Source organism: Argiope bruennichi, chromosome 3 (assembly GCF_947563725.1).
Source record: "Argiope bruennichi chromosome 3, qqArgBrue1.1, whole genome shotgun sequence".
Taxonomy (NCBI): Eukaryota; Metazoa; Arthropoda; class Arachnida; order Araneae; family Araneidae; genus Argiope; species Argiope bruennichi.
In genome coordinates this window covers 75,035,014-75,062,677 of record NC_079153.1, presented here as the reverse complement: position 1 = coordinate 75,062,677, position 27,664 = coordinate 75,035,014, and the positions used below count along the sequence as shown (strand labels likewise).

Below are 27,664 nucleotides of genomic sequence, written 5' to 3'. Positions count from 1 at the left end.
ATTATAGAGAAGTAAATTAAGTATACGGACCAAGACAGGATACTGATCTATAATTCAGCAGTAAGACTTAAGAGTGTTTCTGATTTCTTGAAGCTCTCAATTTTGAATAACTACAAGTGAAAAAATAGATGCCTCAAAAGCGATAAATCGCCAATTTCCTGCCCTTGCATTTTCAGGCTTCAAACACTCCAAACCAAAACAACAACATATTCTCAAATGATAGAAATTGAAGATATTGTCTCAAATTCCAAAGTTATCCTGAGGGAACGTCATCTTTTAAGTCACGTGGTATCAATCCGACAGCCAAACAACATCGTGTATTTGATATATTCGTAATCACCAACATTTAGAAAAGCGACGGTTTTTGAACACTTCAAAATCAATATAGTTCTACATTTTTTTTTTTTTTTTTTGCAAAAAATTGGTTTTAAACTGGTTTGGAATGATCACATGATCATTGTATTGCGCAATCATTTTTAAAAAAGCAATGGTTTTTTTCCCCCCATTTTAAAACCGTTGGAGATCCAAAACTTTTTTTTTTTTTTTGCCAGTTAGGTAATCGCCAAATGTGAGAACCTTCTTTAACATTTTCTAACAACCCTAAAAGTGAAAAACTGATGCCTCAAAAGCGATAAATCGCCAATTTTCTGCCCATCTATTCTGTGGCCTCAAAAACCTCAACCCAAAACAACATCATGTTCTCACATGATAAAAAGAAAAGAACGGTTTTTTGGATTGCAATAAAAATTATCAGAATTGCTATAATTGGAGAGAAATCGCAAAATAATATAAATTTGGCGACATGTCATTATTCTTAATTTGAGCTAATTTGGATATAAAGACCAAATGCAAAATTCACTGGTCCAACTCTTCACATTTGCAGTTATCTTGTCTGTAAAGACATGGATAAACAAGCACAAACATATTTTTAAAAATGGCTTTCAAATTCAAAGATAAGTAAATATTGTTCAAATTCTGCTACAGTCCGATTCCGTTTCTCAATGGCTTGAGAAATGCACCAAATGAATGGATGCGTTTTTGATTGCTGATCGAATTGCCATCGGTTCGAATTTAATAGAAGACTTTGGGTAGTTCGCATATTTTATAATTGATCTTCCACTGTATACAAATTTATACAATTTATTGGGGATTATGTAAATTAATGTAATTTGAATATTTCATACTTAGATTGTTCAGAAGGAACTGCTATCAAATTGATGGTAGTTCAGTCACCTGAATACTTACTGCTCGCATCTGGTAAATAAAAATTACTCCACTTTCAATTTGAGTGTGCATAATTCTATGTGACAATATAGATACATCAAGAATTGAATTTTTTGATGGTTGAAACACTTAAAAGAACATAAAAATAAAAGAATAATTTAAAATATTTATCAAGAAAATATCTTAAACACATACGAAAAGTTTGCTATGTTAAGAATTCGGTATAATGTAAATGTACTAACTAAACCTTTACAAGTGCGCAGCATTACAATTGAGCCTTTTCACGTGACTTTGATATCTGATTTCGAATTCCAAGACAATAGTTTGTAAAAGAGATAATCCAACGTTGTGGGGCGAAAAAAGTTCCAATCACCGTTCACCTTCACAAACGTTTTTATGAGTTTACACTTATTTCCGTTATCTGTAATACTGTAAATATAAAATTTCTCGCAACTTCTGTGTGTTCACACTTTTCATCGAACCTTATCAAAGCCACGAATGTTTATAGAGGTATTTTCGAAAAATTTAGCCATCAAGAAACCTGCCGGAACAGTACAGCAATCGTGGAAGAGACGTCTGAAGGTATTTTTAAAGCCATAAAAAGGATATTATTTTTATTTTACGATGCTTTTGTTTGTTTAGTGATAATGCGGAAGTTCTTTTACCTTGCCTTGAAATGATGACTCTTTTTTTTATTACTTTAACTTTAAGGATTGACAGCAGAGTATTGAAATGCCTGGAATTTGATTAAATAAACACATTCGTCGCATTTTGAAGTTATCACCAGTGTAATTAATAACACTGGTGATAACTGGTGTATTTTGTGCAGAAATTCAAACACAAATAAACTTATTTAAATTTTCAGACACGTGAGGAATAAATACAGGTATATTCTGTCGTATTTTATGCAGTAATTTGAACAAATCTATTTTGAATTTTCAGACACAATTTAATAATAATTTGGTGAAATATGAAATGTATTGTGTTACCGTTCTTTGATAAATATAGAGGTGGAAATATTCTAACTTAAATACTTTATTCTAACTTTAATACTTTAACTTTAAGGATTGACAGTAGAGTTTTGAAATGGCTATAATTTGATTAAATAAACATATTCGTCGCATTTTGAATTTTCAGACAAAGTTAAGTAATAACACTGGTGATAACTGGTGTATTTTGTGCGGAAATTCAAACACAAATAAACATATTTAAATTTTCAGACACGTGAGGAATAAATACAGGTATATTCTGTCGTATTTTATGCAGTAATTTGAGCAAATCTATTTTGAATTTTCAGACACAATTTAATAATAATTTGGTGAAATATGAAATGTATTGTGTTACCGTTCTTTGATAAATATAGAGGTGGAAATATTCTAAGTCTATTTATTAATTTTAACTCATATTGTAATTTTTAAAAATTGGGGGAAGTGGCTGAAATAGTTTAAAGTTTTTTTTAAAAAAATGCTTGCACAAAGCATAAAATTTAAAGCAAAATTTTACTTTTTTTTTAAAAAAATTGAGATACATGTATAAAAATATAATTTTATTAATTCTTCTATTTGATCTTACAAATCTTTGATGATAAAAATTGTTATGAAACAGTATGAAAATTGTGAATTCATAAAATACAAACAGATAATAATTTATGGCTAATTATTCCAAACTTATTTACTACAATTTGATTAAATCTGCAGTCTGCTGCGTAAAATATTACAGCAAATTTAATTTTCAAATTTTGCAACAATTCATTCTTATAAACATTAAATATCATCAAAAATTTAAAGTAATTCATAGTTATATGGTTTTATAATAAATAAATATTATTACATATTAAGTCAATGGAATATGTTATGATCAAAAATATTTTTAATTCAGTTCAGTTTAATTTATGAATGTTAATTTTTATTTGTAATTTACAGTTGTTGTATTCCGATAGCCTTGCAACATAGAAGGTTTTTGTTTTTTGTAATTTCCAATTTATGTGCTTGTAAGTGCTGTTCCAATTAAGTTCCAATTTATCAGCTTATTAAGATTTATCACTGACTCTTCTCATTCATTAAAAAAAATACCAAAGAATAAATTTCCTTTCTTTCTTGAAATTTTATTTCTTTATTACTCAGAACATTAATATATGCAAAGCTTCGTATTTCCTTTCAGATACTAGATTTCTATATCGAATATAATATAAATTGTTCCTTGTTAAATTATTGAAGAAATTTGCATTTAATTGGAATAAATAACCTCTTAAACCCTAACATTGGATTTTTGTTTCGCTCAAAATTACAATATCTACAAAATATAATATTATTCTATATTTTAACGTGTTTCATTTCTTTCTAATCTATCTTATCAAACAAAAAATTTCTAATATTCAGATCTCGATTTTCTGATAAATGTTTCATGCTGTTGTTTAGACTTTTTAAATTTCTTTAAATAAAGGGACATTTACAGATATTTGTTTTCAAAATTCTTATAATGCGCAATACCCAACAGTACAATCACCTATTGTTTCTTAGTTATCTAATTTATAAAAATAGAGAAACAATCGTAAAAAGTAAATGTGATCTTATATTTTTTGCAATAATTTTCTTTACATCAACACAATTTATTAAGCAAATATGTCCTTTTATTCTGTGAATAATTTTTAATCATATGATAACTTGTCGCTATGCATCTTGGTTCTACGGTATTAGTGACCGTATAATCATTTAATTTTAAGCTTTTGTGAATTAACAAATAAAAGTTTCAAAACTCCCAATTTTGTGATGAATAATACTTGTAAATTTTATTATTTTTTAAATCTGTCAAACGTTGACAATTCTTATATAGATTATATAGAAGTTAGTTTTTCCTTTCATTTTTCGCAATATACCAGAACTGACTCTTCCGTCAATAAACTCCAATACAATCAACCAACTAAGCCTAATCTTTTATATTTAAGGCTTATATGTATGCTGTCTGTCCGTTAAGCGGGGAGTTCAATCATTTATGTACAAAAGTATATCATTAGGAAGTCCTCAAAATAAAGGTATATCATCATTATTCCAATAACTTTTTTTAGCTATTATCATGCACATAAAACAGCAAGGCATTTAAAAAAACAAATAATAATGAGTTTAAAATAAATTTGCTCCAGAAATTAAATGATAAAACAGTATAAATTATAAGTTTTTACAAAAAATTAATCAAACTCGGCACAAAAAGGTTGCGGAAGCCAAAGATCTCCATATCAAAAAAGATTTTTTGAAAGAGAAAGTTGTAAATTTGACGGGTGCACAAACAAATATTTCTTATCATGATCGAGCATTTCAAAACAATGAAGTTACTTATCTTTTTAGTTAATATTGATGTTCGGCAAGATTGATCTTTGTTTGGGGTGAAAAGCCTTTGATGAACAATGAAAATGTTTTCTCAAACAGATAATTCAGTCTCTATTATGACTCGTTAAGTTTGAATCTCATTGTTATGCAAAGCAACTCTATTACTTCTAGAGCAAAAAACACTATTCATTTTTATTAATTCTATTTATTATCTTGCAGTTGATATTTAAAAATACTAATATTATTATCGTCAAGATGCCAAATAAGGTCGCCTTTTTTTAATTCAATAAATTCCATTTTTTTTATATAAAGGAATGTTGTTGTTACTTATGGCACTTGCCAAGGACAATCCTGCTGTTCGAAGACAGCCGATTTAAGCCTAAGGGGGAGCGACTCTTTTTTTTATCGTAGAGCCAACTAGGGCCAAGAGTACGACTTGACTATTCACGGATCACTCAATCGCTTGCACAACCCATTTTAAAAGGGGGGCACATTCACACATCTCACAGATAGAACAGGAAGAACAACCATGCCCAAACCGGGACTCGAACCCGGAACGCCCAGATCACGGGAAAGACGTGCTACCCCTATGCCAGGACGCCGGCATATAAAGGAATGAAATAATTTATTGGTTAAAAAACATGAAAAGTTTTCTGGATATCTTTCAAAAATGAAAATTTTCTATATTTGAGTGACTGTTTATTAACAGAATGCCTATAGGATCTTTGGATCTTTATATTTTTATAAAATCTCTTTGTTATTTTCAATTATCGAACTTTGGGTCTTTTGCTAATAATAATGAAAAGTTTTTTGTTATCAAACTGAACAAGATCGAATGAGGTCAACAATATGTTCAACGACTTGATAGAAAGCAATTTTTCCCCCATCAAAAAAAATTTTAAGGAAAGATATCAGATAACATAACAGTATATTAAGTTTCTATGTAGGTGAAATCAAAATTAAAACTCGAATGTCTAAAGATTTGAGATGTGTATTAGAGAGAACTCGTACTGTATTAGACCTCGAAGATGTCGCATATATTGTTTTAATATCTTATATATAACTTGTATTTTGTTTTAAGGTAAATCGATTTATTGGCCACCGGAAATAATATTTAAAATGATGAAATCCTTAAATTATAAAATCATCTTAATTCTCTTTCATTTACTTTCGTTTTCTTAATGGTAAGACGAAATTCTTACTTGTTCAAATAAAGCTAAAAATGTCGATTATTTAAGCATTGTCAAAATATATCCTACCATTCTAAGGTCAAATTTATGAATTCGTCGCTTAAAAACGAATTATTTCACTTTTTGATGAATATCTTATTATTCATTCACTTGAAAATTATTTTCTATATTATATTTCAGTGGATTTGATTTTGTGTCGAAATTTCCAAATTCATAGGGCTAGCTTTAAGATAAACAGTTGTTTCTAATCTCGATTAGTTATTTCAATCAGGTGAGGCTTCAGAGCTATAGTACCATCTGGTGTTATTTTTAATTATATATTGTTTGTCATTGTTGTTTTTGTTTAATAATCGATGTTTTGCTTGAGTATAGATTATACATTTCTGTATTTACATATAGATCTTATTTGATTATTTTTTCACGTGAGACCTCGATGAACAAAGGCAACAGAAAAAAAATTATAAAAGCAAAGAAAAAAAACAGAAGGATCAATTAGTAAAAGCTTTGAATTGCCCTAACGTGTGAATACGAATCAATAACGCATGTGATCTAATAAACATTCGCTTTCTTTTACATTCTCGCACACGAAGTGTAGAGAAAATACTGTAATCATCAAAAACTTTGAATGTGAGGTTTTGACGAATCTTTACACATCAGATCTTTCTGAGTTCGAAAAACACATTTTTAGCATTATATCTGCCTGTAAACACGGCATCTCAAAAACACTTTGAAATAGACGGATGGCATTTGATACATTTAGACTTTAGATCAAATTAGTATTAGTTAACTACCTTCTTTGATTTTGATAGCAAACATGTCGTTGTGATCTATTATTTGGTAGAATGGTAACTGACATGCTTTTGGCATGCAAATTATCGCATATGAAAGCGAATGTCAGGGCCTAAGGCGATCGATTAGCCTAAAATGTGTTATCTCTATGCAGTAATTGGTGTGTTTCCCTCGAGGGTTGTAAGAGCTTGAGCCAGATAGATTAAAATAACTCTCGAAGATACAAAAGATAAGCACTAATGGTTGGCAAGCATAAATCCTCTAAGTAAAAATACAGAGTGAGTGTCAAGAAAATTAATTTTGCATATTTATAATCAAATTGCAGTAAACTAAATCGTTAGTTTTCTCCTGACATCATAGTTAAATTTCTCAATTATGTGATAATGAATGGTTTCCATATTTGATCTTGATTTAGTAAAATGGTATTATGTTAGTGTAAAATTAAAGTTTTACTAAAATTTTATTTCATAAGTTAACTATTACTGCTTTAAACTTTAAGCTATTTTTAAAATAAGAATAAAGGTTTGTGTTTTCCATTCTTAAAGTGCATTCTTATTTCTTTTCTTTGAGCAATTCTATAGTTTTTTTTTATTGTTATTCAGTCACATTCGATAAATAACGAATTGTAATATGTCAAATTCGCGAAATAGAGTTAAAACTAGAGTATTAAATTTTTGTAAAACAAGAACAGAATGTAGAATGATTTATTACTAAAATTCGTTTCATAGTCCAAAAATTTGACTTCCAAGGGGAAAAACATTAGAGAGTCATCAACTGATTTCTGTAAACGCATTATGTAAAAATATTTTTTTAAAGAGTCACAATTTTTCTTTCTCTGTCTAGAATCTATTTATCGCTACTCAGAACTACTTAATAAACTTAATGCAAAAATATTTCTTAGAAAATCCAATACGTTTCGAAGTATTCGTTATACCTCGAAAATGATGCAAGTCATTCTAAGAAGAAATTATTTGTAATTTACCTACTTAATATATGCATTACACAGATTACTTGTAACCGCAGTAAAAAAAATGCAAGTGTGAACCTAACAAAATGATATCCACAGATAATATCTATTTTCTGGGCACATACATTTGCAGCTTTATTTTAACATCTGCAAACACTTTTATAATTTAATAAGTATTCTATCATTTTTATGTTATTTTTTTATTGTCATTTGGTTGAAATAGTTCCATATTTTTAATCGTCATTTTAATTAAGTTATTGAAAGAAAAAGTGGAAATGCAGTTCAAAGGTCTCTCAATGTATTCTTTTCATATCAATTTAACAATAAAACTATAAAATCGTTTGAATTTGATATAAGATTTCAAACTATATCTCTGCCATTTGCAGATTAAACGTGTGTAATTAAAATAATCCATTGATAAAAGTTTAAAGTAATTGTAAAATTCACTATAATATTTTAGATATTTTATTATTATTTTTTTACTATTAAGTAAAAAAAAAATCCAAAAATGTTTTCGTATCAAGCTCTTTTGAACTATAGTTATGCAACATTGTTGAAGTTTTTATTGTCTATGTTTTATATTTATTTGACTTCTTTAAACTAAATAAGATCTACTTTGTTTTAAGTTCCTTATAAATATAATTCAATACAACTGCAAATCCCAACAACAAGAATCTTCATTGTTTTTTTTAAATTTTTATTGAAAATTCGTTTATTTTTTTTAATTACAAATTTCAAGTTTTTGTTCATTTTCAAATTTTGTAATCAGGCAAAAACTAACAAGATATGTATGAAGTGGAATTTCAACTTTCACTTCATGAATTTTACTGACAGGAAAAAAGTAAATATTAAGATTAGAAAAATGAAAAATATAGTGAATTTTAAGTTCGGATTCATTTACAAAAAGTCTAATTCGATTTTTGAATAGTTTTGCCCTTTTTTTAAACTCAGAGCATTTATTTTTTACAATCATTTTGATTAAATAATCAGTGAATATTTCTACAAAGTATAACCAAAAATATGTTGCAATACTTCTTTTAAAAAAGAAGTTTGCTATATTTAGAAAATACATAAAATAAGATTAAACGAAGTTCTCTCTAATACCTAAAAAGTCTATTAAATGAATTATCGCTAATGTTAGATCTCAGATGATTTCAAAAGGCGAAAATTCTTTAAATTGATATCAAATAATAAAATCTTTTTTATAGTGAATTTTTTTTCAGGTAATAAATGTATTGAGTGAACCTTTTTACGTATGACAAATAATATATAAGGTTTTGGAATAGCTCTTTGACAGACAGAATCGATTTTTCATGTCCGTGACTTGAAGGAGATTAAACGACTCACGTAGTTTTTTCCCCCCGAATCGATTGCCAGACACGGAAAGAAAAATCCATGAAAATTAACCACCTTTTTTTTAGCAGAATTGGGCTTTCTGTTTATGGCAACGTAAATCTGCATTCTATTTTCATGGATAGTTCAATCTTTTGTTGTTCTAATTGAATTTCCTAGAGTCTTCGCTGATGGAAATTGGATTAATCAATGAAACGGTGAGGTACTGCTCTAAGATATTATTGTTTGAAGCATTATTTACTCAAAATATTTTGCAATTTTATAATTAAGGCAAATATATGTTTACTTTGCTAACTTTAGCGGAATTGTTTTGATAGATTCAAAATCAATACATCTACTTAATTAGATTTTGAAATTCTGGCTGAAGTTTTATCATAATAATAAGAACAAAAGTAAATATGAAGTTTTATAAATTTAAAAAATTGTTTTTTTAACTCCGAAAAGAAACAAAAACTCTAAACATGAAAAAACAAAAATTCTTTAATAATTTTTTTTTTAATTTGGGAGAGAGTTTCTAAAGTGATTTAATTTTCTTTGTGGATTATTTCAACTCAAATCAATTAATTAATTGATAGCTAGATTCTGCAAATAATAAAATAATGGATTGTCAAGACAACACAATTGTACAAAATTTCAGTCCTCAGCACATTTAGAAAAAAAAAGCAGTTACAAAATCACATCTTTACAAACAAGAAGCAACCCAAAGTATACATGTTTGAGAACATGATGTGTTAGAAAGGATGTTTTGAAATGTCAAATGCAGAGAAATGAACCATGGTTGAATAATATTATGTATACTTGTAATATAAAAATTGTATTCGTTCGAGATAATGGAGAAATTTTGTACACCAATTTTTAGGAAATTTTTGAAATTTAATTGACAGCTTTGTAATAGTAAATTTAGTAATAGTTTTTCACTGACCCATTTTCAATATTCATTGAATGCAACTATTAAGCCTGGAATGAAAATAATTGTTTTTTGTACAACTATTTTACTTTTTAAAATAATCACTTTTCTAAAAAAATTCATTTGTACATGTTAACCTCTTTGGAGGATAATTCCGCGCACAGAATAAGGGGAATACCACGTATGAAGTTTAGAGCTAAACTTTTGTGAATAAAATTTAAATGCACAGTTTATTATGAATTCTATAAAAATAAATATAAAGAATAATTTAATTTGATTTAAAATTCGCATATTTTACTAAAATAAAGAACATTTTTTAAAATAACGGGCATTATTAAATGAATTTAAAAATAACGATGTTACAGTAAACACCCATAACAATTTTTATGAATTACGCCAGAGCGAATTGATTAATAAAACTCATTATCCTCTTTTTAAATTTCAAAGTTTAGCTCTTGGGGCTTTAAAAACAAAATCCTCTGTGGCCCTATTGACACTTTCTTAGACTATTAGATGCCAAATAGTTTCTTCCCTTTTTGCCCCAATACTTTGATAGATTTTTGCATCGCTGTAATTCGGTTTCTTCAACATTGTAGATTTTTTTTCACTTAATTTTTACATTTCAAAAAGTGCTTGCTAATTTATAGATTAATTTAGTTACAAACGTCAATGCAATTCACGTGCGCCGTTTTTTTAAAAAAATAATATGAGCAGAATGCGTTTAAGAAATAACTTGTTACTTACTACAAGTGGATTACTTTAGTAGATTTACTGAAATCATTTTGAATTGGTTGATTTCTGCAAAATAGTAATCTACTTTCGAATGCCCACAAAGTTTCAAACCACAAAGTTGGCCCTAAAACCTGGAAAGTTTCAAAGTATGTTCAGCAAGTTCTTACTCTTGAGAAATAGAAGTTTCTTTCTAAAGGATTTTTCCAAAAGATTAAATTACAAAAATTCGAATCGTAGTTTGAGGATCCTGATTTTTTTCTTTCTGATTTTTTTCGGCATTCCTGTAAAATATCTTAAACAGCTGTTTTAAGATGAGTTTGACTCTAAGATCCCTTATTAGTATTTCTTGAATAATTCAAGGCATAAAATAAAATACCCATTAGGTAAATGAGTTTTGATAAGGAATAATACCTTGCACCAATCGTCGTATTTCGCGTAATTATCCCACCCAGAGTATTCTTTCAATTAAAATTCGCTTAAATGATTCAAAAAATGTTTTATTATATTTAAAAACGCTGGATCTCACTTTATTTACAGATAGAAGTTGTTTTGATTGCTTAAAAAAAAGAATCCTACCTTAAAAACTGGGGGAGCAAAATTATTTTCAAATAGTGACAAATCCTTTCAATATACTTATTAGAATGTTCTAATGAAAACGAGAAATTAGAAAGTGAGACAGTTTATCCTAACACATATGTCATCCACCATGTAGGCAGATGGTCCAAATCTGTTTCCCGCATTCTTTTATGCAGCTGGAAATACCCACTCTGCGGTTTTAAAATACTCTTCCCTACGGCTTCTGGCTAATAATCTACTAATAAAATTATCCAAATTTTTAAGCCTTACATTTAAAATGCAGCTACTCGGGTATTTTAAGAAATTAAGCGCTGATTATATCAAAAATATATTATGATTTTAGCCAACAGAATGTTTCCTTCTTCAAAATTACATGGCAAAAATTAAATAATTTGCTTGACCAAAAGTTGTTTTTGCAATAAATATAAGTGATTGTTAACTAAAATGAATTGTTTTCAAACTTTTAGCATATCATAATTCATTATCTCTTTCTCTATCTCATCTAATTTAAGGTATATAAACAATTTCGAGAAGATAAAAAAAAGCACTGTAAAATTGTAATATTTTTGAGTAAAATAGATTTAAAAAATATCCATAAAGCCAAAATCTACCAGTTTAAAGTCAAAGATTTCTAAAAATTGAAAAAATATCTTATTTTCGGCTAACAAAAAGGCTAAACCAAAAATCTTCTACTTTAAAAGTTTATCAAATGATTGGTGCAGTATCTTGTAGATAGCTCAAAATATATATTTCCTAGTTCCCGATCTAATAAAGAAGCCTTTTTTTCTATCCAGTCTTTAAATATTAAGTTTCGACTTTTAAAAAGTCACTCAATGAGCATTAAAACAACTATTTAATATTTTTAAATGAACAGATAGCTTATTCTTTAGTTCAGGAACTGCAGTACATATTGAGAAATTACTATATTAAATTTGAACACAGAGTATACATTAGATTTTTATTTACTATGTTTTTCATAAGAAAATTTTACCAAAATTTAGAATTTGAGAAAATAGAATTTAGAGATGTATACATGCATTATGTTCATATAAAAATATATACTCATATAAAATGAATCTAACTTCCCAAAGAATAAGCTTAGAAACAAAATTCAGTTTTATGAAGAAGACTGTTCATGTATTAAGAAAGTTGAATAAACAAAATAATTGGTAGTTCTGCAAAACATCGACTTTTCAACATAGTTCTGAAAACATACATAGAAATAAAGTAGTATTCCAGTTTAGACACAATTTAAATAACCAGATGCTTATTGTTTTTAAATAGTACAAAATGTAAAATAAGTTAATATAAGAATTGAAGTCGGAGCCTAATAAATTATATTTAATAAAAAGTTAATAATATCCTAATATTTTATAATTTGTATATTTTTTTTCAAATATATTTATTTAGCAAGCAATAAAATTATTATATCACCCTGCCCGTGACTCCTATTCAATTCAACTGCCTATTCGGGAGTCCTTTTTCCTGCCTTTGATGTTGTGCAATTCGTGAAAAAAAACCACTTAACTATAAAATCCGAACTTTAAAAAGTAATCCTTTTATCTTTTTCGCTTATTTTGAAAATAGCAATTAAACTTTTAATAAGCATTAAATATTTTGATTTCGTCATAAATCAGGATTTAAATAAAAATTTTGATTTTCAAATGATGCTATTTTCTCAAAAGGCGATTCTTAAATATTGAATCTATATAGCTAAGAATATCACTAATCGGGATCAATCAAATCTCAATGACATCTGAATGTCATTTGTCCAAGACCAATAAAACAAATACAAACATTGTAATTGCAGCATTGCATGTGCTGGGCAATGAGCAAATATTATGATGTAATAAGAAAAAAACAAAGAAGAAAAAACAATGTGGAATCGAGGGCAGAAGATAGGTATTGTCATGTGACAAATGTATTAAAATGTCCGAATTACGAAATGTAAGAAAAGGGAGGCCTTTTATTGCATCACGTGATGAGAAACTATTAGAAGACACCTGTTTAAAATTAATCTTGCAACAAGAGAGGTATTATAGTTGGAAATAAAAATGCGATTGTGTTCAGAGGTCTTTTTTTTCCTTCTTCCTATGTATGTATCTTTAGAGAAAAGAATATGTTATTGGCAATAATTGTGAATTCGCGGTCTATCATGAAAATAGCAAATTTACCAGTAATATCAAATGGATAGGACACTATTAAAAGAGTATTTGATCCATTTTTATCCCCTCTATAAGTAAGTGTTTAATAAATAAGAGACATTTTTGGGTTATATATATCTTCCGAGAAAACTGTTTACTTTATTGCTTCATTATCCATTATCCATTTCTATCCCTTCATTTAAAGTAGATTAGTTACCCAAAAATACTAACTGCGTAATATACCCGTGTAAAAGGAAATAATGCTATTTGTATTTATATTCTCTGTAAAAAGAAATATGTTGCAAAATTAACAACTTCTTTGAAACATTTTATACATATTATTTAAAGTAAAACTGCATTCAAAAGCAGATATTGGTTAATTTGAGGCAGTTTGGGCATACGGTAAATTGTTTTCATTCTTTTGATCGTGTTTAACTAAAATTCAAGTTCCATTTCAAATAAATAAATGTACTTATACATTTGTTCAACCGAATTGCATAATTACAAAACTATGTCAATTGAACACAAAACCTTCATAGAATATTGAGTAATCTTCTGTTTTATAGATAATTCCAAAGGAAAGAACCAGATGTAAGGGGCAATAGAAAAAGTGCCTTTTGCAAAATTGTTTAATATGTCAGTACAAAATGATATTTTAACCTAAATTTAATCTAAGCAGAACAATTTGTGTTTCAGAATGTTTAAATGATGCCTCCGACACTCATTTAATATCGTTAAACGTTAACCCTTTCTAGGGCCGTGAGAATTATGCTTCCCACCAAATTTATCAATCTTTGTATGAATTTATGTAGGTTGGCATAAGTTCTGACAATTTTTTTTTTAGAAAGACAGAAGCTTAGATGCTTTAGTTCTTTATTTTACACAAAATGATGTGTCTTGATTTGATACTTAATTATTAATTAACCAAATTAATTAATTAAATTTATCTAATAAGCTAAATAAATCCCTTTTCTTATTCTAATTTCAAGCCTAAAAATATTTTAACATAATATGGCCAGAAAAAAATGGCCCTTTAAAGGGTAAAACGGAAATTAAATTACGTGTCCGTACATATTCATTAATCTTTTTATCAAATTATCATATTTTCTAACTATAGTAATTGTTAAATAAGACACTAATCATGTTAAAAGAAATTGTATTTCTGCACTAATAAGCTTAGCGTAAAAATACAGTGGCAAATTTTTAACAATAACACAAAAATTTAAAAGTCCCGAGTAAGTAAATTTAGTTTTTTGATACCAAATGTCAAAGCAAAGCATTTTCTAATCTATTCAATGAATAATTATGCTGAAAGTAAAAAAAAAATGTCACATGCTAATACAAAAGTGATGACCTTATTCCTGTTATCCTAAGAAGCTATCGAATAGTTAAAAAGAGATTGATAAAACATAAATACTGATGCTCACCTCATTTCCAAACTTTTTATTTTGTTTTCGTTAAGAAATAGTTTAGTTCTTATCGACAAAAAATGCTACCTTGTGACTAAAGAAAATGAAAGTTTTACCTAAGCACGCCGATATAATTCTTTTCGCTTACGGAAACGTTTTTCTATAATTTTTTCCATGATATGATTGTTGGAATTAGAAGTGAGTACTTTAAAAATGTTTTCTTTCATTTCTTTCATTCAAGATTTCATCTTCTATAAATTTTCTCTTTAAATTTCTAGTATATATTTATATGTGTATCACTTCTGAAGTGGAGAATCTTTATATGTGTATCACTTTTTTATTTCTTTTGTGAGAACAATAGAATTATCAAAATATATTCGTCGAAACCCATCGCTCCAGATATTAACTTTTCTATAATATTACCTTTCTGCTTCTACATATGGATGACAAGGATGTTATACCTCTATGTCATTAGAATTTCAGTATATTATCTCTTTGCGAGATTGTCTGAATGTTACCTGGAAAACTTGTTAATCCTAACCACTCTTTTGCAATGTAGTTGCATTGTGAAGTCACTTTTTTCTAAAACTTTGCAATGCCCGGAAGTAAGAAAATTCAAACTCCTTGGATATTCCAGGACATCGCTATTTTATTATTCTCGTTGTATCTATCATCTTAAGTGTGTGACACTTAAGTCATCAGCTTCGAATGACTTGAAAAAGAGAACATCTTTACTCAGTTTGTCCTGCAGGAATATCAAGAATATACCAGTAGATAATCTATGCAGACAAAATAAGTTTTATTTTATCTTTTGCGTTATAAAAATTCTAAAATAGAAGGTTTATCCATAGGTATTTTTTTGCTAAGAAGTCGCGATAAAGGGATTTATATTTTTTGGAAATATTTATGACTTTCATTCAGATGTTATTCTGATTTTTGTCATCTTAAACAAGTTTAACTTAAACATCTTAAAAAAAAATTTATTTCAAATCTGAATTTACTAGTTCTCCACTTTAACTGGTCCTCAATGGCTAATTTACAGGCAATGGAGATAGGAATATACTTCCTATTGAAGAAAGGTTTAAATTATGTAGGAATTATATATTTTATATCTGGTGCAATGAATGCATTTCTGAAAAAAATCACAAAAATCACTAGATTGCAATTCATTTCCCGGTTCTTTTAGTTATTGTAGGTAAAATAATATTGACCCACCAGCATTCTGAACAAAAGAAAATCATTCAAAATTGATCAAATTATGAATGTTTGAATATCATTATTTTAGGTTGGCCATCATTATCGAGTGATCCTTCTTGATCTAAAAGCACTTCTTGATCTTCCATATAAAAAGGAATGAAATGAAAATAAAATTATCTCAAACAGTGATATTCAAAGCTTCATAAGTCGGTTAGTTTAAGTTGCAGAAAGGGGAACTTTTTTAATGCTAATATATCAAGAATAATTTACTAAATATTTCTAGTAAGACTAGAGAATTTACTAATTTTTACTAATTTTTAAATTTTTTTTGCGGTACATTCATTAACCTAAATAAAATATAAATAATATTTAAGTCTTTTAGAACCTTTTTACAACTGGTAGTATATGATTATATCTAATGATTTAAAATTTTTCTTTGGGTTTATACCAGAGATATCTTTAGACAGGATATTTTGCATAACAAAATTCCTACTTAACGAGTTTTAAAAAATGGTACTGATGGTGCTCTATTAGTTTAGCTTTCTGCCATATAATAACGTTTTATTTATTATTTAATACTAAGTTTTAGTCTCAGCCTTATTCAATAGTTTACATTTGATGCTGTTTTACAAGAATTGTACTTCCTCTCTTTTTACCTAACATAAAAGTTACTGCAGCCTCAATTTTGTAAGATATTGAGACGCTTTAAATTTTTTACAACTTCTTAGCATTTTTAACTCTAAAACTACGTGATTGCATGTCTCTTCAGAGTTCTTTCCCTAGATAAAAATACTATATTTGTTCCGCTTCAATAGTTAACTTTTCTTTATAACAGATTCCAAATAGGTTGTAAGCAAACATATGCGAAATTTATAGCTTGTTGTAAACCCTTGCAGTGTCTGACAGAAGTTTACTAGCCCCAGTGGCTTTGAACTTGGAAGCCGCGTGTCGTCCTAACGTACATCCTGTCACTGTCATGAGATAATTTATCACAAACCAATATATGCATTATCTTATCTGTTTCGCTCTCGTCTCTACGAAAACAAGCATTCTGAAAATAAGAGATTTTTTTTTCCGAAAAGGAATTTTAGCTATCTTATGAATTTGGAAATAAATGAGATTAATAAATTTCCCAATAAGTAAAAAAAACAAGAAAAAAATATGGTACTATTTTTTTAAATTTTTATTTCGCTTCTTCATAAGAATATCCCTTCAATCGGTGGTCAAAAATTATTGCGTCTATACGTTATTCGAGCAAGCATTCTCTATTGACAGTAATCAGTGCCTTATAGAACTATATATAAAATTATCTTTTTAATTTTTTTTTATTTCGGCAATGTGTTTTTATCTGCTGACTAAATTTGGAAACTATTGTCTAGAAATAAATTTTATTCGTGTGCGTGCGTGCGTGAAAAGATGGTAATATGTTTGCTGTTTTTACTGGCCGGAGGAGCAATGCACATGAAAATGAAAATGCAACTAAAGCTATTAATACATAATATTTTCTTAGAAAATAAGGACCAGTGCGCATGGAAATAAATGAATTAATTGAAAATGTTTATCATATTTCCATATAGCTTAAGTGGTGAAAAAACGTATTGGAAACATCATTACAAATATAGCACCATTTCATTTGTTTTCATGATTTAATGAAAACATTAAAGTGTACGTTTTGGAAGGTACATTTTTTCTTAGAGAATTTGTTTGAAATTTAAGAGAAATTTGCAACTTTCATTTAAAGATCGCATTTTATTATTCTGGCCTGCTTCAGCTCTAAAAAATTTTTAAAAAATTTAAAAATTAAGATTTTTGAAACACTTTACACACTCTTTACCATTTTACCTTTACATTCTTTTTTACACGCTTTAAAACCCAAAAAATAATATTTTCATCGATACAAATTTTATTCTATACAATTTTTTTCCTCTAATTTTAATAATTTTAAATAAAATTTTCATGTTTTCTATCAGTGTCTTTCGTTATTTTATTTATTGTATTTACACACTTTTTTTTACAATATTGTGTGTTTTATTAATTTTTTTGTGTGGATGCTTGTGTATTATCACTGCTATATATATATATATATATATAAGAGTTATAAAATCAGAGTAAATTTAAAATGAACTATATTTATAAGAGTAAATTGGAATAAAATAAAATCGTATGAATCAAGACTGAAATATTATCAAGTTAATATGTTTTAGTTTGAAATTTTTAACCTCTTTTTAACTTTTAAGAGACTTCTTTTCATTTCATAATCTCTTATGTTCAAAAGAATCAATTAAATAATAATGAAATTAAGGAGTAATTAAAATCTATCCGAAGCTTCATAATAACTACTTTTAAGAGCCTAACACTTAGAACATTCCGTCTGCAATCCATACCAACAAAAGTTCTGCCTTTATTCATCAAGTGTTTGTTCCTATTTTCAACTGGCTCGCCTTTTTACATCTGCAAATGTTTCTGAAGAAAAAAAGTATTGTCCCAAATGCATAGTTTCATCGTATGAATGAGTAAGTGGGTATAAGAGCTATCAAGTGATTACTCATAAGCATGCTTTTGTGACAATGTAATCTTAAGTAAAGTACCGAAGAAAAGGTAAACTAAGATTTCTTTTCGTATCTGGATCAAGGTTTCTTTTGTTATGTTTCTTGAGTCTAGAAATGGTTTTCCTAATTTTTTCTTGAGTATTATCTGGAAACTGTACTTGATACTCAGAATAAATTTATTGAATCATCAAATTAGAACGGTAAAATAATATGGAATATTTTTAGAAATAAGCCGAATTGTGATTGCTTAAGTGGAAAAGCAGACTTTTCACTAATTTTCAAGTAGTATTTATTTTTAGTGTCCCAATAAATTAGTTAATTAAAAAAAATAATTTTTGAACCTGTTGATTTTATACAGGCAAGAAACTGCATTGTGTGTGTAGAATTTTATAAGCATAAATATCTGCAAATATGTCCCAAGTTTGAAAAGATTGAAATACAAACTGGAAAAATATTGGAATCATCATTATTTTAATAAAAAGTATTTTCTTATTAGTTGCATAGGAAAAAAATTATTTTTTCTTAAACTTATTCAATTATTACAATAAAAATTGGAAAAGTTCTTCATTCGATGAGTCAGTAAACTACCGCATAGGAATGTCACTTAAAATAAAATGCTCTCAAATGATTGTGCCTTTGTGTTATGCAATAAACAGTTATCGATTGGCATCAATAAGTGCTCTTTAAAGTTTCCGAAGTTTCCATCGACTATTTGCAGTTGTTGTCATTTCCTTTGGTATTTTTGGTGTTTTCTGAAGATAACTTTGTAAACTATTATCCGAAACTATTTTTAAGCCTTCGTAAAAAATAAGAAACGATTTGTGACAATAAATTCAATTTAGTTGCAGTACTTCCTCCGATTGCTATACTAATTTTAAAAATGCATTTTTAACTGTAAACACAATAACTGAAATAAGTGTATTTAATAATTTTAATGGGTGATGTGGCATAGCAAAATAAATTAAAACAGTTACTATATGATAAAGAAGTTAAAACACGCTTTCATGAGTGCACTAAATTTTATAGAGAATCATTTTTCTAAGCTAAAGGCAATGCAAAAATCCTTAAGAGTGAAGAAATTAATAAAAATACTAAGACTAAATTGGAATTTTATTCATAAGCATTATATGTTTTCATGTTTAAAAATATTTCTTTTTTTATATGCATTGTATATTAATTTCAATATCATATGGCTTTTAGCACCTTATACTTTTATAATTTTTGCTCCGACCTCTATTTTTTGTTAAAAATTTATTTTCTGTAAATTAATATACGTTAATAAAAGTCTGATTTTAATAAGTATATATGTAATGATATTTTTAACTCTAATTTAAATATTAATTCATTTCCAAATTTTTATCTTAATTAAGCCCATATTAACTTTATTCTACAATGTTCTCATATTTCCTCATCCAATTCCGCTTTTTTTATTTAATTAAGGCTACACACTCTCTATAAAATTGCTATCTCAGCATTTTCTCACTCTCCGACTGAAGGGATAAAAATCTCTTACATTCTTTTAAAATTAGCTAATTAGCTTAGACTCTAAATCTACGTGCGTCAAAGAAATCCCTATAAAAACCTCATTATAAAATAATCGAGGGAAAAATTGTGTCTTTTTCACTCTATTCTGTTCTTGTGCCGCGATGTAGACTGACGTATTTCTTACCACTTTTTCTTGTACATATATATTTCTTGTACATATCTTGTGCATATATATATATATATATATATATATATATATATATATATATATACCTCTGATGTAAACAATTCAATGTGGGTGTTGCTACCAAATAAAGATAAATTAATTCGGTGTAAATGGGCATCCATATAAGCTTTTTATACATGTCAATGAGCTACTTTCTTATTCTTGGCTCGACATTTGAAGCGGTTGTTTTTTCTTTTCTTTCTAAGACAGATCAAACGAATTACGTGAATGTCGAATACGTAATATATTTAAAAATAGCTGCTTTAATGAATTATTGTATGGTGAGGATCTGGAATCTGAGAATTTTACTTCAAAAGTTTAACTTATGAGGTTGTGCCTTTTATTGTTTATACTTAATTATTGTTAAATAATTTATTGATATATGATTTTTTTAACCGTCTAAAATACGTTTTTTTTTTATTATGAGTATTTTGAATCATTATCCTAATTCTGCTGTCAGGAAGGGCCGCGGTGGCCTGGGGGTAAGGTCTCGGCTTCGGAACCGGAGGGTCGCAGGTTTGAGACCCGATTCCACCGAAGAGCCGTCGTGTAAGGGGGTCTGTTGCACATTAAATCCGTCCTGACCAAACGTCCTCCCGCTGGTGTGGTGTGGAGTGGAGAGGGGGGTGCCAGCTCAGGTGTCGTCCTCGTCATCTGACCGCGGTTCAAAATTACGAGGTCCGTCCCAAAATAGCCCTAGTGTTGCTTCAAACGGGACGTTAATATAACTAAACTAAAAACTAACATATATATATATAACACTCTGCCATTTAGTCTTTAATATATTTCATTATTCATAATTGATATGATCTTGTTATTAATTGTCTTCCAAATCGACGACCAGAGAGTGACTCTTTATTGAATTAAAAGTTAATAACCCTAAACAACAAACAGTAATAACTGACATCTGTAATTATTACAATATTATATTCTTAACGGAAAGCAGAATTTCAAAAATTTACAATACTCTTTGTACAAAGCATCTATTTTTATTTAATTCAAAACTATTAAAACTAATATTTCTCATCAAAATAAATTTTGTTTAAAATAGTGTGTCTGTCAACATAGATTTGCATTCCAAAGAACTATTATATTTGATCAATTATGAAATAAATTATTTCACTTAAACTGAATTCCGACCTTTTCTCGTTTTTCTAAGAGACTGAAGACTGCCGTGATGTGTTTGAAAGAAAATACTTCTGGAGAATTATTTACTTTTTCGTAATCTTGAGTGCTGTGATTCTTTGTTATCTGTGTGGAGGCTTCTGCGTCTTAAGACGTTGTTCTTATCTGAAGAAGTGCTTCTTTTCTCTGGGAAAAAGTGATAACCATTTATTTTTACTTCAAGTTCAGAAGGAAGGGGAGAATCGGGAGCACTTCAATCTAAACACTCCAGAACATAACCGTTAGCAAAAAGATTACTTTTTGGAACGAAGTAATGATATTTTTAAAAAAAAATGCTCTTTTCAAACATGTGTATGAATATTATATTACTTTGATTTTGTTTAATTAGATGAAATATTAAAACCTAAATTAATTAATTTTCTAATTACTTTATTCATTCCTTTTGGAGCATCTCTATCTCTACTAATAATAAAGATGTGTGTGTGCGCGCGTGTGTGTGTGTGTGTCTGTATGTGTGTGTTGAATCTTCAATATTTGGCACTGTGCATTTTGAAAAGTGAGTTTGAGTTTTTTTTTTTTTTTTTTAATTTTCATTGATTAAAATTAAGGGAAAATATTGACACGTTTTTACGCAATTATATATTATCTCACACGAAGAATTTTACACTGTCTCAATTTTTTTAAATTGTCTTTTTGATTATACCAGTTTTATTGTTGTGAGAATTTTGGCGTTGTATTTTTTTTAAATAATATTTTTACTAATTCCCAAATTTCCTAATTTACGACCCTAAAATTTAAACCGTTTTTATGAAATATTTATTTGATAGATTTTCTTACATTGTTGAAAACTAAAGATTCAGTTTAATATTTGCGTAGTTGACTGTATTGCGAAATTCTAAAAATGGATGAACCACACATTTATATTTTTAATAGTGCTATGGTATTAAATGGTGTCGTAGGAATGGTCTCCATAATTACATACCATCATGAAAGGTTCATTTACTGTGTGAGGAGGAACTCACATCTGGAGAACACTTCCTGAGAAGTAACTATGTTTATGGCAGTCTCTAAGAAACAGGATACTGTAGGAAGAGTTCATTTCGTGTGGGTATAGGTTCATACAATTTCTTACAGTGGCACGTTCAGCTCCAGATCGGCATTATTGCATTTAATTTTTGAAAATAAAGTCAAAAAATAACTCACGAAGCTCAATATTATTTGAATATTCGGAATCTTTAAATTATGTGATATTCCTGTCATATGTATACAAAGAATGACACAAATCAAATGAAGAAACTGAATAATTATGGCAAACGACTGCACAAAAAGAAAAAAATTAAGAAATCTAAAGGAGAATCATACATGGCAAAAAATTAATCGTCTTCATTTCATTTGTTTTAAATTTATGTAAGTTATTAATATCAAATTCTACAAAACAAACGCGAGGTAATCTCTTTGATTTAACATAAAAGCAATAGTATAATTAAGCGTAATTATTTCATAATTATTATAAAATGTTGTTTATATTCTAATATAAAGTAAAATGATCATTTATAATTATGCTTCAGACATTTTCGAAATTTATTATCATGTGAGACCATGATGTTGTTTTGGTTAGGGGGTTTTGAAGTTCGACATCACGTAGGCAATAAATAAAGCATAAATGGCAATTTTCATCATTATCTTTTAATCGCATATATCTTTTTTATTTGCTTTTACCAGTATTGCATTACTATTATGCATGCTTCTTTGAAAGCAGATGCATTTTTAAAAGATTGATCTGCTTTTACCAATATTGCTTTGTTATTACGCATGCTTCTTTGGCAGCAAATGCATTTTTAAAACGTTGACGTAGAACTAAGACATCATAGTTGTTATTTCATCTCAAAATCGGTCGAGCTCCAAAACTTTGTTTTCCAGCTTGAAAAATTGAAAATGAAAGTTTTAAAAAATTATATATATATATATATATATATATATATATATATATATATATATATATATATATATATATATATATATATATATATATATATAGACCTGTAGAGAAGTCTCTGATTGTTTCAAACCGGTTTAAACTGCTTAATGACTTAAAAAATAATAATGTTCTCACATGATAGCTTGAAATTTCTGATCGTAGATTTAATTTTAATTTTTCTCCAATTTTGTATATTTGTTAAATTTTATTTTACTTTTACAGATAGTTTTGTTAAAACATAGAATATTTTTAATCGAACAATTTAAATAATTTCTTATTTGCTAATTTTATTTATTTATTTTCTCTGAAGTTATACAATTTTCCGAAACACAAAATTAAGTACTAACATACTATCAATTTTTAGATTTTTTTTTAAATCTAAAGTTGATTTGTAACTTATTTTCAATATGTACAAGATTTTTGAAAAACAGTTAATTTCGCAGTTTATATGTAAAAAGACTCTGAATTTTTAAATAATTAAAGTGTTCATTCAAGCGCGTGGGAGAGATCCCGGATTTAAAGGAAACCCCAAATAAAGTCTTCAAAAAATTACATCTGAACATCGCTTTATATTATTTCTACGAAAAAAAGATGCAAAAATTTGTTTTAAAGTAGTATTCCAGATGACCATTTATTTATTTGCTCCGGCTTGAAAAAGAAATTTAATAATTTCAAAGAAAATAGTTTCTCACGAACTGTCATATCAAACAAAAGGGTGAAAATTTAGCTTTTCTTTTCTATGTATATCACTATTCGTGAGTAGTGTCGCAATAAAGAATTCATATATTCCTACATTCATTTTTATCATTTCGGGATTGAAAATTCTTCATTTCCAATGTCCTTCAGTTTCTCCTTCACATTTTCGTTTAAAACCCATCAATGTAGTTTGTCAATGCTCATCAATCACCGTTTTATTATCACAATCAGAGCACATGAATAGAAGAATTCTTCTACCTTACATGAACGTGGGTAAATTTTAGATTCTAGAAATCATATCTGAGAAGTAAAGCTATTAAAACAACAGGAAGACAAGAAAATAAGCCTGAACAGATTTCTTTTTTTTTAATCCTTTATTTCATAAAAAAATATATAATGCGTCACATCCTCACACAAGCCTATTTTAGAGCGGACATGTAATTTTAAATCTTCATCAAATTAGAGATTGGCATCTGAATCAGAATTCTCGTCTCAAACTGCCTTGCCACATCAACAAAAAGACATTTAATTCGTCAAAGTTAATGTGCCTCAGATCTGTTCTTTGATGAAATCAAGTTTTCGAAACTGAAATCCTCCGATCGGCATCCAAGAATTTACATAAGGCCTCAATGGTGCAGCCGAAACCATACTTGCTTATGGTCGATCAATTGAGACTTCAAAAACTAGTGCTGTTCCGAACATATTTGTTTTTTATATTAATATTAACGACTTATAAGTTATGTATTACTAAACAACAAATGCCTAGGAAAGGAGATAAATGTGATATAATCTCTCTTGAATAACAAATCGTGGAAAACAGAAATCAAGCATTTATTTACCGGAGGGAAGACTACTCATGTCTGGTTCTCATAATTTAAAGGGTGAAAGTTCCCAAACGCATTAATCGCTACATGCTAAAAAGATTTTTAAAAAAAACTTTCCATTAGCAGAAAATGCTCAAGAGTATTTTTGATATCTTTCCGATATTGGTCAGCTTTCGGAATATCGAAAAATATCGTGGAGATTTCATACAATATCTTATGCTAATAGGGTTATCTTGAAACAAACATGATATGTTTTCATATAGACTTTCAAAGACAACGAGATCGCAATTTTCAATTTTAATTTATTAATTACATTTAAAGCATTGTAAACCACATCTACAAAATTCTTTTGATATCTTCAATCTATTTCTCACTATATATATGTATATATATTTATTTTTATAGCACAGCCGCACTCACTTGTTTGTATTTGAACAGCTGGAGAAAACGATTCTACTCATTCATATTTTGAACGCGCCTCAAATATGACATTTGCAATGTTTTTTTCACATGTAGAGCTGACAAAATACACTGCAGATTTATTCAAAAAACTTTTATACAGATTGTATACAACATCTTTTTCTATATTATTATTTTAATTCTGCCCTCATATTTGCTGCCCTCTCACACTTCTATTAAACAGTTACAACAACATTCTAATAATTTTTATGTTTGAAACCAGTATTGTAATATGCCTCAAATACGTTATAAAATTCTTCTATACAGACTACATAAAATTTTATTTTTCTATATTATTGATTTGTATGGAACACTCAAACTTTTTTCTTGCATAAATTTATATCAAACAGTTTAGACGACTTTCTAATAATTTTATGTTTGAAGTCTTTTAGTAAATCTAACTATAGTGCAAATGACCTAGAAATGAGCAACGAAATGACACATGCAAATTTCATTTCTCTATTGTCCACTATCTCGGAGGAGTTCTTATAGTAAAATATACACAAATATTTATTCTTTATATAAATAAAAGGAGGACATTCCACTTTTGGAACGAGCAGGGCTTCTGCTTGACTCTACCAGCATTCTCCTATCCCTTTTGTAAATAAGCGAATATCTTACATGGCATTGGCGAACAATAATCACGAAATATATATTTTTGGTGTAAATCTAGGCGTAATCTTTTGGCGTAAATCTAGGCGTAAATATGTGTACTAAGTTTATCGGGCGGATATGTATTTTGAATGGCTTTTATCTGACTGACTGAAATCAAAATTTGTCACAGAACCACAGTTGTACTCACAAAATGATATATAAAATTTCGCTAATTTAAATCATTGCGTTTATGAATTACATGCCCTCACCAAATTAGGTTCAAAATTTGATAAAAATCTACATTTTAGATGTTAAACACATATACCAAATTTTATGTATCTAGCTTTTTACATTTTGTACATAGTTATCGAACTATCTAGTATTTGAACAATCAGATAAGCACGCTCTCTATCATTGGATTTCGTTCAAAATTTTATGGAAATGACAAATTTGAAATAAAGTCCATATACTAAATTCCATTCGTCTAGCTCAAAGCTTTTTGATTTACCATGCTCAAACATAGATAAGCATAGTATTAAAAATATTTTTTTTCAAACTAAAGGAGATGGAAAGTTGTGAAACATAAAAATTAGTCAAAATCTCAAGACCGAATTTTCGACACAATATTTTCTTCACACCTTCTTCACGAGTAAGTAAAAAATAGTCATGATACGATCCTTTTATTCAATCGTTGCTTAAAACTTGATTGAATACCTATTGAGCAATGTATATTTTCAAGTTTATTTTTTTTTTATTTGGATTTAATATTATGTTCAAAATTACTATTAATTACAACAACGATAGCACGTGCTGTAAAAAAAGTATTTAATATTTTTGAACTCTCATTTGTATAAACATAATATAGAAAACGATGAATAATAATGCAACATATGCTTGAGAATATTTTTTTAATTAATTGAAAAAAATTTAATGAATAAAATTAATATCTCTGAATAGGTGCTTTCAAATCTTTAAGCTATTGTAAAAAGGGATTTTGTGCAATAATATACTCCAAAATTATAGAGAATAAACTTTAACATGTCGAACAATCTTTAATTATTAATCTAATAAAAAGTTTTAAAAGCTCTTTCTAAGCAAGCATCTACTACCTAATAATATGCAACTTTGGTCCACCAATGTATTCTGCAAAGCATTATAATATATTTACATGATACATTACATAATTTTTAGACAATATGCCAGCTTATAAACATAAATATTATTTCATTTTGCAGACTTTTCTTCTTTTTGCAATCCTGACTAGGATATAACTTCAGCGCTTGAGTGGCCTTCATAAAAGTACCTATTATACATCTAGCTTTAATAACATTTTCGTATTTGCACTAACCTATCCCACTGTTTCTCCCACGCAGAAACGATTGTAATACTTCGAAGGATTAAATAAAAGAACAAACAAAAAATTGTCTTTATCTAATAAAATATGTGTGTGTTTGCATAGGCCAACTGCGCATTCAGAAACTTCCAGCCATTTTGCGAAGCACTAAAAGTTCTATTTTTTTTTTTTTACGATAAAAATTGTTTTTATTGTAAAGCACGAGATAGCATTACAGAACAAGCGATCTTTGACCCGAGACAGATAATATATTATGTTTCACATTCCATTGTTTTTAACTTAAAAGTTTTTGTAACTGTACATATCTCCCGAAATTATTTAGTAAGTAGTAGATTTTCTCTAAAAATAAGAAAAATTTAAGGGCTAAGTGAAGATTTAATTTACTTTAAATTTCAAGAGCAATTACCCAGAATAACTAAATAAATTTAAATTTCAAAACATTTGAAAAAATTCAGGATTAAAAATGAATATTATTTTTCATTATATAACTACTTTTCAAAAGTGTATAACCCCGTCTAAGTAAAATATTAAATATGCATAAGAGATACGGTTTTGTTCAAGAA

General features: G+C 28.0%; 1 protein-coding gene across 2 annotated transcripts in view; it reads left to right on the top strand.

The window, feature by feature from the left end:
- Positions 1-1,651: 1,651 nt before the first annotated feature.
- LOC129963981 (uncharacterized) overlaps positions 1,652-27,664 on the top strand; it is a 78,457-nt gene continuing 52,444 nt past the window's right edge. For both annotated transcript variants that reach the window (XM_056078621.1, XM_056078619.1), the window contains exon 1: positions 1,652-1,806. The gene's annotated coding sequence lies outside the window, so the exon portion shown is untranslated. The remainder of the gene's footprint in view (positions 1,807-27,664) is intronic.